At 36.0% G+C, this 15,002-nt stretch overlaps 1 non-coding gene across 1 annotated transcript; it reads right to left on the bottom strand.

The window, feature by feature from the left end:
• Window positions 1-431: 431 nt before the first annotated feature.
• LOC114675273 (small nucleolar RNA ACA64) lies at window positions 432-558 on the bottom strand. The gene has a single exon (XR_003726352.1). It is a non-coding gene; the product is annotated as a small nucleolar RNA ACA64 (small nucleolar RNA).
• Between the last annotated feature and the right edge of the window lie 14,444 nt (window positions 559-15,002).

Here is a 15,002-nt window from a genome sequence, read left to right as displayed (position 1 = left end):
CCAAAATTTATGTTGAAACTTAATTCTCAATGCAACAATATTAAGAGATAGGGCTTTTAAAAGGTGGTTAAGTTATGAGGGCTCCCCCTTGTGAATGGGATTAACACTGTATTGTATCTTTGTTAGTGGTGCTCATTTTTATTGCTTTGTTAAGGTAAATTAAGAGAAAAGCCCCCAAAATTCAAATTGAATTGGAAATATTAATATAAAGTCATTATTAGTGTTTGAATTTGAATTGCACAAAAAGCTTTATTTGAAAGATGGGGACAACCAAATGGCTTATCTCTAAGTTCCTAGAGGCATCGGCATCAGGCTCACGGCAACTGGGTGTCCTGTGGACAGGAGATACCCAAGGTTGGGGACCCCAAGCCAGAAGTCAGATCACACAATCTGCTGCATTGGGACAGGGCATCTGGGCCAGGGGCCACAGTGCCTGTCAGAGCCTGGGTTTTACCCATGACATTGAGACAGTGGGTGGTGAGCTAAGGCTACTGGTGGCTCTAGGTGCTGAATTTCATCCACAGACACAAACAAAGCCAAGGGTTATTTACAACCAACACTGGACATGTTTAAATACACTGAAAGATCTAAAAAAAATCAAGTGATGATGGTCCACTAGCAGTGAGCTCAGCTAGCACCTAGCATATTTCTAAATATTATTTCTCACTCAAAAGAAGAGGGCTTGTAACAACAGTAAATTCTTCCAGATTCTAAAATATCTAATCATGGCAGTAGCCAAGAAAGTACTCGAAGACTAAAAGTGTTAAGTCAAAATGACAAAGAAACTGTCTTAAACGGACTCCAAATTTGAAAAAAGAAAGCATCAGAAAGAATAGTTATTATTTTTGCCTTTAAAATACTAAATAAAGATTCATAATTTCATAATGATAGTCAATGACACAGAGAGATAATTTTGCCACCATTGAAGGTAACTATTAGATATCAATGTATTACTCTGAAATCCAGAAAGGGAAAATGCATTTACTCTGCCAAAGTTCTTCACCCGCTGATGAAGGAATACTCTTCACAGAAGAGGTAATTATTAAAGAAGAAAAGAAAATAGAGTTACAAAATCACCATTTTGCAACATTCAATGAAATAACTCATGTAATACTCATCAATAGATGCTAAAATGATTAATAAAATATTTGGGGAGAATGGGATATTCACATAATCCCAAATTATCAATTCTCAGATTATTTGCTAATTGTCAATAAAAAGCATATCTTAACAGTGGAGACCCTGGCAGTCATTACCTTAGCAAGGGAATAAAAATGAGCATCACTAATAAAGATACAATAGTGTTGTGTGACTGTGTTGTTATGTGATGAAATGCTGAGTATACCACATCACATATAAATTATTCTCACCAAAACTATTTAACTTAAATCTAACAAAGTATTTCTTCTCAATTTTCAGGAAATCCTGGGGATAAACAAGTTAAACAATACCACATGACCCAAAATAACTGAACATATTGTATTAGTCTGGGTCCATTCAAAAGACAGAGACTATGCAGTAAATCTAGATTGTAAATTTAATGTAAATAATTGTTGAGCTATTAATGGAAAATCATTTTAAAGATATCTCTAAGAAATCTCTAAGAGATACTCTAGAGATACTCTAGATTTGAGGGAGAGTACCCAAAAAAGGACATCCCTGGAAGCGAGGGTGTCCTTCTCAAGCCTGGCATTGAGATCTTGTGGGGAAGCTGTAGTTGTAGCTTTCTGCTAGTGGAGAAGGAAGAAGCTGGTCTACAGTTAATAGGCAAGAAGGAAATAACTCCACAGGTGAAGGGGAATGGGGGTTAGTGGGCTGGATCACAGAGGGAGTTGAGCAATTGCTCAGAGTCTAAGGCCTAGAGTGTGCAACGTCTTCAGAGAAAGGGCAGTGACAAGGTTGTCATCAGGCCTGAGGCAGGGCTATGAAGTTGCTGAGGAACTGTACACACTGGGAATGTGAATGGGGCAGGGAACCATCAGATGTTTTCAAATATGTCTTCACATCTTTGAACAACCATGCAGCAGGAGTAATAAAAAAAACAACCAAAATGCAGCACACTTGAAAAGAGAGAAGCCACCTTCTACCTGTCATATCCCTCCAACATCCTCTATTGACGATGCTGAAAATCAGGTTCATTGTAAAAGAAAATGCTATCTAGTTCATTATCTCAGAGTAGATACTAAAGTTGGATTTGGATTTGAAAGTCAATGAACCCGTAACTGGCACATACACGAATCCAGAATGAGGAACATACTACAACTGGCCTGGCCTTTTCAATGTGTCACTGTCATAGTAATAATAAAAGGCAAGATGAGAGGGCTATTATAAATTGAAAATAGAATAAAATGACATAACAAACAATTTCATAAATGAACCTACATTGGATTCTGATTTAAAAAGTAGAATTACAGAAAACAGTTGGGGAAATTTCAGTAATATCACAGAGCTAAATAATATCATGAAATTGCTAATTTCTTTATGTGTCATAATGGTGTTGTATGTAGTTAGGAAAATGTCTGTGTTAAATTATTTAGAATTGAAGTGTCATGGCTATTGTAATTTAGTTTTAAATGACTCAGCAAAATATAAATGTGGCATGTGTTTGCTGTATATGTTGATAGATAAAGCAAACATTGCAAAGTCTTAGCAATTATGGAAACTAGGTGGTAAACACCTATTGTTCCTTGTACAGCTTTTTTCAAATTTTTGATATGTTTGAAAATTTTAAAAATATAATGTTGGAAAAATAAAAGATAACATAGTATTTTCAAATGATGTAGTGTTTGCAACTGACATTTTTTGCAGAGAGCTGGCCCCTCACAATATCCCCCTCACCCCTTTCTCTAGGAATGCTTCTTAAATATACAGTGCTAGGACCCAGCCAAAGCTGGGAATGTGGAATTTTGCATTAACAAGTACAGAGAATGTGGATCACTCCACTCAGTCATATTATTCACAGAGCCCTCTGTCTCCCAAACAAGTTCAAGACTTCCTGCTGCTGGTCTCCAGAGCTTCCCCGATTCCTACCTCTTAAAAACTCTTGGTCGAGGAGGATCTAGAACTAGAAATATCATTTTACCCAGCCATCCCATTACTGGGTATATACCCAAAGGATTATAAATCATGCTGCTATAAAGACACATGCACACGTATGTTTATTGTAGCACTATTCACAATAGCAAAGACTTGGAATCAACCCAAATGGCCATCAGTGACAGACTGGATTAAGAAAATGTGGCACATATACACCATGGAATACTATGCAGCCATAAAAAAGGATGAGTTCATGTCCTTTGTAGGGACATGGATGCAGCTGGAAACCATCATTTTGAGCAAACTATTGCAAGAACAGAAAACCAAACACCGCATGTTCTCACTCATAGGTGGGAATTGAACAATGAGATCACTTGGACACAGGAAGGGGAACATCACACACTGGGGCCTATTGTGGTGAGGGAGGAGGGATACCATTAGGAGATATACCTAATGTAAATGACGAGTTAATGGGTACAGCACACCAACATGGCACATGTATGCATATGTAACAAACCTGCACGTTGTGCACATGTACCCTAGAACTTAAAGTATAATAATAATAATAATAATAATAATAATAAAAGTCTTGGTTGGTTACCTTTACCTTGGATTCTCCCAAGCATTTTGAAATGTCCGCCAAAATGCTTTCATTAAATTCTCTTTTACATTTGCTAGACTAAGTAAAGTCCATTTTTACTACTGGATGCCACAAAAAAATACAGTAATATGGAACAGTTTAGTAGAATAAAGCCAAGGTTTTCCACCTAGTAAAAAATAGATACATATCATGGCTGAAGAACATATTTGTGGTTTTTGTAGAAAAAAATAATGTTTTACTAATTTATAAATTTATGTCTGCTTCTTTTTTCTCTTAGGCGTTAAAACTTGAGTTCTTCTGCAACATTCAGTCCTTAGTGCTTATCAATAAAATGTAACATTTGCAAACAAAGCACAAGTCTCTTTTAAGTCTTAAAATTATAACTCTTCCTATACACAAAATCTTTAATCCTTCATCTAAAATGTAAAAAAGCCTGATGTGTACACTTGCTAATTAGTTTTCTGCTACAAATATCAGCTTCAGTTTAATCTTTAGCTATAATATATGTCTCTATTTACATTTTGATGTCCTCTCATCTGTATGTATAGGTGTGACTGAAAAGACAAATGTCAGAATAATAATCTTTTTCACACATTGTATATACAAAGACAGCCCTTTGGAATCATGTCTGCAGTTATTGAAAGAGCCTGCTTTTTCCTTTATGTGTGAAATTCTTGTTTGGTCTGAAATCCTTACTAACAAAAATATATTCCATTCTTTAAAGTCACACTCCAGATAGAGTTCAGTGGTTCATTTATTTTACAGATGCATATGGTTACACTTTGTTGCTCAAACTATATGCATGTATTTTTTACAGAAGGTTGCTGGGATTAAAAAAAAAAGTTGGAGGCAAAGAGAACTGGTTTCAAACCTCAGTTGTGCTATCTACTGTGTGACCTTGGAAAATTCACACCTGCTCTGCCTTTGCTGTTTCCTTATGTGTACAACAGGAAAAGCAATGCATTCTTCTCAGGGTTGCAGGGTTGCCATGAAGTTTAATAGAATGTATGTAAAGCACCTGACCCAGAGGTTATATGTATGTTGCTATATATATATGATTCTGTGTAGCAGTATCTGTTAACTTGTTTTACAACTCCAATGCACCCAAGGGTTATACATAGTAATAATGCTCCAAAACAGCAGTGATTTACATTTGAATTGGATATACTGTCTTTCCTAGACAGGTTTATCATGATCATGAAGATTGCATAGTTTGAAAAAAGCCTAATTCTGATATTTTTCCTCCCTTCTTCACTCTGAACAACTTTGGAAGATACTGACAATAATAATAGCTAACATACACACAGTAATGCCAATGTTTAGGAACCTCTTCTAAGTATATTACATAGCATATTTAATTCTCTCAATAACTCTTTGAGAGACAGGTGGACTTTGTTTATTTTAATTTTACATAAAAGGAATGTGGCCAGGTGCAGTGGCTCACACCTGTAATCCCAGCACTTTGGGAGGCTGAGGTGGGTGGATCACGAGGTCAGGAGATCAAGACCATCCTGGCTAACATGGTGAAACCCCATCTCTTCTAAAAACACAAAAAATTAGCCGGGCGTGGTGGCGGGCACCTGTAGTCCCAGTTACTGGGGAGGCTGAGGCAGGAGAATGGCGTGAACCCAGTGTCAGGCCTCTAAGCCCAAGCTAAGCCATCATATCCCCAGTGACTTGCGCGTATACATCCAGATGGCCTGATGCAACTGAAGATCCACAGAAATGAAAATAGCCTTAACTGATGACATTCCACCATTGTGATTTGTTTCTGCCCCACCCTAACCGATCAATGTTCTTTATAATCTCCCCCACCCTTAAGAAGTTTCTTTCTAATTCTCCCCACCATTGAGAATGTACTTTGTGAGATCCACCCCCTGCCCCCAAAACATTGCTCTTAACTCCACCGCCTATCCCAAAACCTATAAGAACTCATGATAATCCCACCACCTTTGCTGACTCCCTTTTCGGAATCACCCCGCCTGCACCCAGGTGAAATAAACAGCCATGTTGCTCACACAAAGCCTGTTTGGTGGTCTCTTCACACGGACACGTGAAACACCCAGGAGGCGGAGCTTGCAGTGAGCCAAGATTGCGCCACCACTGCACTCCAACCTGGGTGACAGAGTGAGACTCTTGTCTCAAAAAAAAAAAAAAAAAAAGGAGTGTAAGGCTCAGAGATGTAACTACTGTACAGACAAAGCTTGTAAAAGACAGAACCAAAATTTAAATCCAGGCATGGATCCAGAATCCATGCTGTAAGTTGCTTTATTAAACCAAATGAAATTTGTATAGACTGAAAAATATAATGTGACATTATAGGCTGTTTCTGTTCCTGTATGTGTTTAATAATAACTAAGTTATAAGCCTCTGAAAGTACAGGTTAATAATAGAAGTCTGTTCTCAATTATAACACCAGCTTGAGTTTAGAGCAGAGTACTGAAATAATACTGAAACTCATTACTTATCCAATTCTTTTTTTCCCTATTTATGTTTAGGGAGCCATAAGTAGAAAATAGCAATCACCCTCCCACATCCTGTAAATTATAACCAGATTGTTTTATTGCTTATAACATCAGCATTAACAAGCTTCCCTTGGACTTTTTAGCCTTATGTTAATAGTTTCATAGGGAAGGCTTAAGATAAGATAATAGAAAAAAAGGCACAAACTTGAGCAGCTATCTTCTTCTGGCAATGGGCACTGTCGGGCTAACCTCAATACGTGAAGCAGAGTACCAGTGAAAAGGTCTTTGCCCCGAGCTTAGAAAGAGGTAGGAATAGTGTGCTCTCCTTAGACTCTCATATCAGAATTTGTCTCCAATGCTTTATGATAAAGAAACCAGCAAACGTAAAATGGAATTGTTCCCTCGGATGGTACAGAGATTTTTTGATCCAGATTAGGTGGGGAGCTGTGGGACACAGATTGTTCATCATTTTTCAAAAGGACATTTCACTTACAGCCTAAGAAGTGTTAATGAAGCATTCACACTTCTACCAAGTGAAAAAGCAATAGAAAAACAGCTCTTTCAATCTCTCTTCAGAAATGCTCAGCAGTAACACACAGACTGCTCCCATGCAATCTTCACACAGAAGTAGCATTAAAAGATGAAAGAAAAAGTGGGCTCTCAAAATAGAAAATATATATATATATATATATATATATATATATATATATATATATATAAAGAAAAACACCCACATACCCACACATTCCCCTTACACACACACACACACACACACATACACACACACACACTTTTTGTTTCTTCTCAATCTTGCTTCTGGTGCATTAATGAATACATCATGAATGCAGAATTTCTGGAAGATACCTCCTTCAAGAAAGGCATTTTCCAGCATCTTTGCATGAAATGAATCCATACCACAAAGAAAACAATTAGAGATCAGGCATTCACTTCTCTGTAAACTGTTGTTGATGGAATTGTATGAATGAACAACAAAACCTGTTTTATCAGGCAACTTTCACTAGCTCATATCACCAGTATCAAAGACTTTATATCACAGCATATGCTCCCTTTTTGCATTTATTAGAGGTATTTATGCTGTCTATAAATTATTCATACAAACTGTTACAAGTCACTAAGAGGCAGGAGAGAGAGGACAAGCTGCCAAATATTACATTGTCTTGAAAGAGGCCATTTTAAGCAATCATCCTTAAGCATTTTTTGAAATAAGATATTTAGGACTTATTCAAGACATGTGAGACAAATCCTCTGACAAATTGTGAAGCTTATTCTTATTCTTGTCCACTCCTCTGCTTAATCTTTTCATACTCCTTTAGTGGAAAGTCTTCAGGACCTTTATTTTTGGTACTACATGCATATTAAGAAGGAAGAACAAGAAAAGGAAGGGCATTTTCTACCTTGCAAGAAAACATACAGGCTCATGTATCTGAATAGCTTCCAGATTTTCTGCTTAATATTTGTTATCCTCCCAAAATGACACAGATGGTGGAAATCTCAGGCAGCAGAGCTGTTGGATGGGGGCAGAAGGTCAGACAAATATTCCATAGTTTAAGGAGTGTGGCCCTATATACCTGTCTCTGCAGGGCCTGCCTTATTACAGATTAAAATGTTATGGATATTGCACAACCTCAATAATCTAATTGACCATCACTTCCTCGTTACTCTCTTGTCAGCAAGGACCATTTATTGTTGTTGTTGTTGTTGTTTTTCTAAAAAGATACGCAAAGCTCACTCTTCAGGGAAAAAGAGAGTTGGGAAATATGGAGGCAAGAGTTGACAATTCTGCTGTCACATCATCTTAATACCATTTTGTTTTACGTATTCTACAGTGAACCTGTTGTCTAGACCACAATAAACAAGTATTTTTAAATGATGCACTGGTTTCAAGTTACACAGATTTGATGAAAGGCTCATGGATAAAACTATCTGCATCACTTAGAATTTCTCTCTAGGGCGATTGCTGCTCAAGTATGTGATGGAATCAATGTGATATGGGTCGGATCAGCTCTCAGGCACTTTACTGGAATTCTTCATACTTGTATTTAATGTACTTTTAAAAATGTTCATTTTAATCCCATGTATATGTAGTTGGAGTGGAAAATGCACAGATCTTCATTTTATAGTTTATAATGGACACACTTTTTCTCCACAACTCTCAGATGCAAGAAATGTCCCATCTCTACACATTTTCCTAAATCAAATTCTATCCTCCTCTATGCTCCAACTTGTTAGAGCACAAAGATGACCGATACCAGTGATGATTTGACTCTTCCCTAAGGCTAGAGTCTTAGAGTGACAAGAAAATGTATATAAGCTTCCTATGACTTTCATTCCACTTTGATAGACACTGAAATGCTCATTATTTAAGTCCTTTCGGTTTATTTTGGAAAACCATTGCTTACCCTCCCTCCATGTTTCTGTGGGACATGGGAAACTTTGTCAAGTCTCCTAGGTGATGTTATCTGTGAGGAACTTGTCACAAATAACCCAAAATACATATCCCTACCCTAGTTTCAACTAAAATATTCCCTCACTATTCACTGCCTCAGGGCAAACCAATTAAACTACCTCGACTTTCAACAGTAGCCTCTCTTCCTTCACCCTGGATTAGCCTCCACCATATAATCAAACCCTGGATCTTCTTGATACTCTAAACTCCTGTTTTGGGCGCTAAAAAACATACACTGTTAAGCACCTCATGAAGCAACCACACAAGATTCAAACTTGCCTACTTTCTTTTTTTTTTTTTTTTTTTTTTTTTTTTTTGAGATGGAGTTCGCTCTGTCCCCCAGGCTGGAGTGCAGTGGCGCGATCTCGGCTCACTGTAAGCTGCGCCTCCCGGGTTCATGCCATTCTCCTGCCTCAGCTTCCCAAGTAGCTGGGGCTACAGGTGCCCGCCACCACGCGCAGCTAAGTTTGGGTATTTTTCGTAGAGACGGGGTTTCACTGTGTTAGCCAGGATGGTGTTGATCTCCTGACCTCGTGATCCGCCCACCTCGGCCTCCTAAAATGCTGGGATTACAGGCGTGAGCCACCGCGCCCGGCCCAAACTTGCCTACTTTTACAGGACAGAAGAAAAAAAAAAATCTCTCTCATTCTTTGAAGTCTCCTGAAGCAAAAAGAACAAAATGAAAAAAAAAAAAAAAATCAACAAATAATCCTGACCTAAATATTTGGTGAGTGTGCAGTCAGTGATTAATGAAGTCAAGTCTGTAGGTTCTATCTTTAGCTGGGCTAATTAGCATTACTGTATTTTAGACACAGATTGTACCTAAAACTGTAAATATTTTGCAAATCTGTGCATCTAGTCACAAGGATTACTGATGGTAGATGTTTCAGCCCAAATGTCTAACTCGTGAGAAGCATGATGTAAAGTTATATGCATCTTTTTATTTTAAGTACCACTTAGAATACAGTATGTGTTTCATAGACATTTGTTCAATTGAACTAAGCTGAATTGAATTAAAATTGATCATCATTAAATGAAAGTAGGCTGAGCAACAGTCACTTTTAGTCCCTTTACCTAATGTAGATAATATTACAGAGTTAGAAGTATAGTTTAACAGCAAAATAAGAAGCTGGTAGCAAAACCTATGTACAAATATTTAAAAAATATTCTGGATTGGCAAAACTTTTCTAAAGCAAACAAGAACTATCTTAAGTTATTTCACTCCTGGAAAAACTCATTTTAAAGATAAATGAGCATTTTCATGTTTGGGAGATGTTGACTTAAACCATGATGCTTGAAACTTGAGGCTTGAATGAAGAGTTCATGTTTTGATCGAGAATTAGAACTAGAGATGGGTATTCACTTAATTGGAGAGGGCATCTACCAACCCAGTAGGATTTTTAAAATTACACTCATCTTCATGACCTCAACATTATTAGAATGCCTTTAACAAAGATCAAATATTTCTTTCCACAGTCAGAGTCATTGACTTAATTTCTAATGCACCGGCAAAAGGGAGTAGAGTAATAATTTCACAGTATTTGTCTTAGTCTGGTTGGGCTGCCACAACAAAATACCATAGACTGTGTAATTTAAACAACAGAATTTTATTTTCTCACAGTTCTGGAGACTGGAAGTCCAAGGCCAGGGTGCCAGAATGGTCATCTTCTTGTGAGGGCTCTTTTTCTAACTTATAGAATGTTTCCTTCTTACTAAATTCTCACAGGGCAGGAGGAAATAATCCGCTCGTGTTTCTTCTTATAAGGTCACCAATCCCATCATGAGGGCCCCACCTCCTAAAGGCCCCATCTCCAAATATCACCACATTGCCAGTTACGACTTCAACATATAAATTTTGGAGGAACAAAAACACTCAGTCTATGATACCCTTTTCTGAAAACAGCCTTTGATATTATGGTATAGAAAAAGCAAATCAAGAACCTGTGGCTGGGAAAAGAGAGTACACTATAGCTAAAGAGAAAATGATCAGAAAAGAAGATTAATGGAACAAAAACAAAACCAATCTACTTCAAAAGTGTGTGGTCAACCCAAATATTTTAAAAATGTGGATGGGCGTGGTGGTTCACGTCTGTAATGCCAGCACTTTCGGAGGCTGAAGCGGGCAGATCACCCGAGGTCGGGAGTTCGAGACCAGCCTGACTAACATGGAGAAACCCCATCTCTACTAAAAATACAAAATTAGCTGGGCGTGTTGGAGCATGCCTGTAATCCCAGCTACTCGGGAGGCTGAAGCAGGAGAATCCCTTGAACCCGGGAGGCAGAGTTTGCGGTGAGCCAACATCGTGCCATTGCACTCCACCCCGGGCAAAAAGAGTCAAACTCCATCTCAAAAAAAAAAAAAAAAAAAAAAAAGCTACATTTGTCAGGATTATTGTTCCAAATTATTATATAAGTATTAATAACATACCTTGAGCTTTCTATCTTACTATATAAACTAACCATATTCCATTTAAAAAGTCCAATATGACATATTCCAAAATGATACAGAATATTGACATAATTTCTACAGTATTCCAAAATAGTCAGTTATTTTGATTACAATATTGTCTTGTTTGAGACTTTTTACATGGTAGTTTTCCACCCACCCCTTGCCATGCCAGAATTTTGTCCTGTTCATGTTTGTATCATGCATAGATAGTATAATATTTGGCAAACACTAGATATTTTAAAAATAATTGTAGGGATGAAAAATAAAAACCGAAATGTCTGTTGTTACTGTTAAAAATCCTAATTTGTTTTTGCAACAGGATAACAATTTTGGTTTTCTGTTTTTACATAGCAAAATACCATTGGTTACTTACTTCTCTAATCTTTCTTGCTATATCTTAATTCAAAATTATCTATCAAAATTATTTCAAAGTAAAGAGATAGTGAGGCATTATTTTAAAGATAGAATAAAATTGATAAATTTAGCCTCTGCTGCCGTATTGTTGGTAATAAGTGAATGATACAGTAATATTTAAATGAGTAGTCTATCAAAAAAAATTCGAATTGAGAAAAGTGATTTTTTTCCATTCGTCACAACTATACGTTGCTCTGAGGGGACATAGTATTATTCAAAGAAAGTGTAACACTTGGAAAAAGCATTGTGGACTCAGCTTTGGACACAGTCCAGAAATATTTTTAAGTGTCATGATTTTCATTAAGCTTTGCTTATGGATGCCACATGTATTAGTATATTTTTTTAAAGGAGTTTATTCCCAGCTGTGTTTTCTTCACAGAGCCTGTATTTAAGCTTTTCTTTTAAATCTGCTTTTAAAATTGAGAGAAACCTTCATAATTTCATAATTTCTCCAATTTCCAATTCTGAATGAAATCATTACTGGATATTTATGTTGGAAACTTAATTATTAATCTTATATCAAAAATCACACAAAGAGGGAGAGGTGTTTGAAGAAATGATTTGTTTTATTATGTGCCTTTATTCTGAGTAAAATTTTCTTTCTTGCAATATGGCCACAAAATAAATCTATTTAATTTCCTGTCAACACATGAAAATAAAATTTATTTTCATAACTAATACCCCTTGGTGACTTTCAATGCCATTGTTATGCTTTTTTTTTTTTTTTTTTTTTTGGCCTATTGTGGAAGTTATTTAATGAAGCAAATTTAGAACTATATGAAGTCATGATGAACCTTGAAGTTACTCTCTTCACAAATTATGAAGGGGAGGGTGTATTGAGAACTATTCAGCTACTCTCTAGCTTTTCAGTGAAACAACTTCGCAAATTTTATGACTACTCTCTAACTTTCTCAGGTCTCTACTAAAATAGAATGTTCTCTGATGTTTACCAATATGCAGTTATTCTACTTCCATAAATACACAGTGTGTGAAAAACACCAGCATTTTCTTTGACTTATCTATGAAGGTCTTCTTCCCTATTTATGGTTAGTTGTGTTGTGTCAACCATGCATTATGGACTCTAACCAAGAGAAGTATGGCCAAATCGAATCCAGGGTAATCTGATGTAGCCACACACACATTTTAAACATTTGCAAAATTAGTCTGTTTTTTAAATAATAAAAATATATTTGGAAATGTCTGTAAGAAAGGACATCTTACATATTGAAAGGCAGGCTCTGGAAACCTTACCCGTATTATTTTCAATATATTTTTCTGCCTTTATTTTGGAGCCACCATCTTTATAGACATCAATATCATTATTGGAAAGACAAGAAAGCTTTCAAAGACAGTCATCTTATTGTCCTATGAAGACATTACCCTCTAATATATTTCAAATTTAAATCAAATATTGTGAATGTTCTGATTCTTTTGGACTTAATTTGTTTATGCCTCCTTTCTACTTACTTGTTCTCCTCAACTCTGTTATTGAAACAAGCGCAACACTGATCTTTTCTTTCCTTCATACGCTTGTTCTTTCATGTCCCATAAATATGACCATTATGAGCACCTATTATTGTTTAGGAAAACAGCCTATCTGCTATACCTGTGAAGCTTTTCAAAGCCTGCTTTTTCATGGCTTATGATATATAATAGCATGCCAGTTAATGAGATGATGAACATGTATTTGAGAATGGATATTTTAAAAAATCCACAGATTTCAGTAAAACATGCTTGCTTTTTTATGTAAAAGTTATATAAAACTTTAAGATAAGTACAACATTTGAAAATCAGAATGTTAAATAGGCAGTATTCATGAATATTTACAGCTCTTAATTTTATCATGTTACATATTTGAAAACAAACAAGAATATTTTTGTTGATGTACTTTTCATTTATATAAATTCATTGAAGTTTTAGAAAATGATCCCAAACTTAAAGTTCAGCAAAGTCTAGTCAGCAAAGTTCAAAAGGTTTAAATAGAAAAGGATTTTTAAATTAAAATGATATTATTACCTTGTTTTGTGATGAATAACAGTGCTACTAATGAAACAATAAACAAGAATTCTGACTATCTGTGTGCCAGTACTACTAACATTTCATTAAGAATCACATTAAAGAATAGTCAAAAGTTTGAAGTGTTTAAACCATGTAAATAATAGCATTTTTATAACCATAAAATATCAGAGCCAGGAAGGAATTTAGAGGTAAAGAAGTCTAAATGAGTGCATTGCCAAGGTCACCAAGATGATGTGTTTAAATCAGAGCCAAAACAGAATAGTGGCAATGAGGAGAAAAGAGAAATTACATATAGTCCCTATTGCCATCCAGGCCTGGTAATGGATCTTTGTATACATTTTCTCACGTAATCCTTCTGACAGCCTGGTGAGCTAAGTAGTGTTATTATCTCTATTATACCACTGAGGTAGCTAAGATTTTGTTAGTAACTCATCCATTGTTGACACAGTAAATTTTGTTGAACCAAGGCAGTCTGACTCCAAAGTTCTTCCTTTTTCCACTGTGCCATTCTGCCTCTAGTATTTTTTTTTTCTGACTTCCAGTTTAATGTTCCTTTCTTATATTATTTTTCTGATATTGTTGTTGTTTTATGAGAAACAAGACCAGCTAAAAGTGTAAAAATACTGGAAACCCTGCCTTGTCATGGCATCCTATAATATCTACTATAAGATACCTACACTCCTTCATGTGAAATTTCAAGCATATATAGCAATTATATGAAGATGAGAAATGTTACAACCTTAAAGAAGAATGATAATAATACGCACAACCATTGGGCCTTTCTTACTTTCTACAGGAGTTGAGTTTAAGATTAAGAAAGAATTAATAATCCAATGGAAATAATATTGAACCTTGGGTTAGGAAGGACAGGAAGAATTGCGCTTCTAGCACAGTGATCACCTTGAGTGCGGCCTCCTATAAAGTTTTACTCCTGTTATTCTTCTCTGAATCTTTGAATTAGAAAATTTTAAAAGTGAGGAAGTTAGACTGTGTCAGAGATTTCCTCAAATCCTCGTAAGCAATGCCGAGGAAATGAAAAAGAGCACAGACCTGGCTGGGCCCCAGGTTCTCCATCTCCTCTGAAGAAGCTGCAGCAGCTCCACTTTCTTTGGTTATACACATAGGATTTCTGTTTAATATTTGATTTGATATAAATGTATTTCCACCAAAACCAATAAAAATGAAACCTATTGATTATTTTTAAAGTCTCCTACAGTTTCATATCGTATCTGTGGTTTCATCAGATTTATAATAAAAACTGTTTAAATCTGACAGAAAACAAAAATCTGTTTAAGTGAGAACACCTAGACTATGTTTTCTTTTTCCTCCTACCGACACATTTTCCCGAAAACACAGCAGTATTTTTCTAGATTCAACTAGTATAACATTTTCTATTTAGCAAGTAATTATCAAAGTTTCTATGATCTGTCAGTGTGGGTGTAAAGCAGGAAGGGCAGAAAGGAAACTAGAAAATATATACAATTCTTTTTGAAATAGTAAGAATGTAAAAAATTGTCTCCTTTAAGACTAGCTGAGAGTCAGAAATTTTAA

This window comes from Macaca mulatta, chromosome X (assembly GCF_049350105.2).
Source record: "Macaca mulatta isolate MMU2019108-1 chromosome X, T2T-MMU8v2.0, whole genome shotgun sequence".
NCBI lineage: Eukaryota > Metazoa > Chordata > Mammalia > Primates > Cercopithecidae > Macaca > Macaca mulatta.
Note: the sequence above shows the minus strand (reverse complement) of the source record. Positions and strands in the feature narration are given on the sequence as shown.